General features: G+C 37.7%; 1 protein-coding gene across 1 annotated transcript in view; it reads right to left on the bottom strand.

Moving 5' to 3' along the window:
- LOC119581716 overlaps positions 1–212 on the bottom strand; it is a gene marked incomplete in the record, with an annotated part of 132029 nt that overhangs the window by 21492 nt on the left and 110325 nt on the right.

The raw sequence follows: 212 nt of genomic DNA on the forward strand, positions 1-212 counted from the left end.
AAAGGCTTATGTAGATGAGAAAAGAAGGTAGACAGATAAGTCGTAATGGGACATAGAAACGATTTGTAAAGAAAGGAATGTTATCATTAATGGGAGGGAGACGCTTCCTGAATGTACAGTTTCCTCCAATTCCAAATTCACCACTTAGTTGATGTATTATCAGTCTCCTCCGACTCTTGGAATACATACCAATAAGAGTACTGGTCAAGATT

The sequence above is a fragment of the Penaeus monodon genome, chromosome 15 (assembly GCF_015228065.2).
Source record: "Penaeus monodon isolate SGIC_2016 chromosome 15, NSTDA_Pmon_1, whole genome shotgun sequence".
Taxonomy (NCBI): domain Eukaryota; kingdom Metazoa; phylum Arthropoda; class Malacostraca; order Decapoda; family Penaeidae; genus Penaeus; species Penaeus monodon.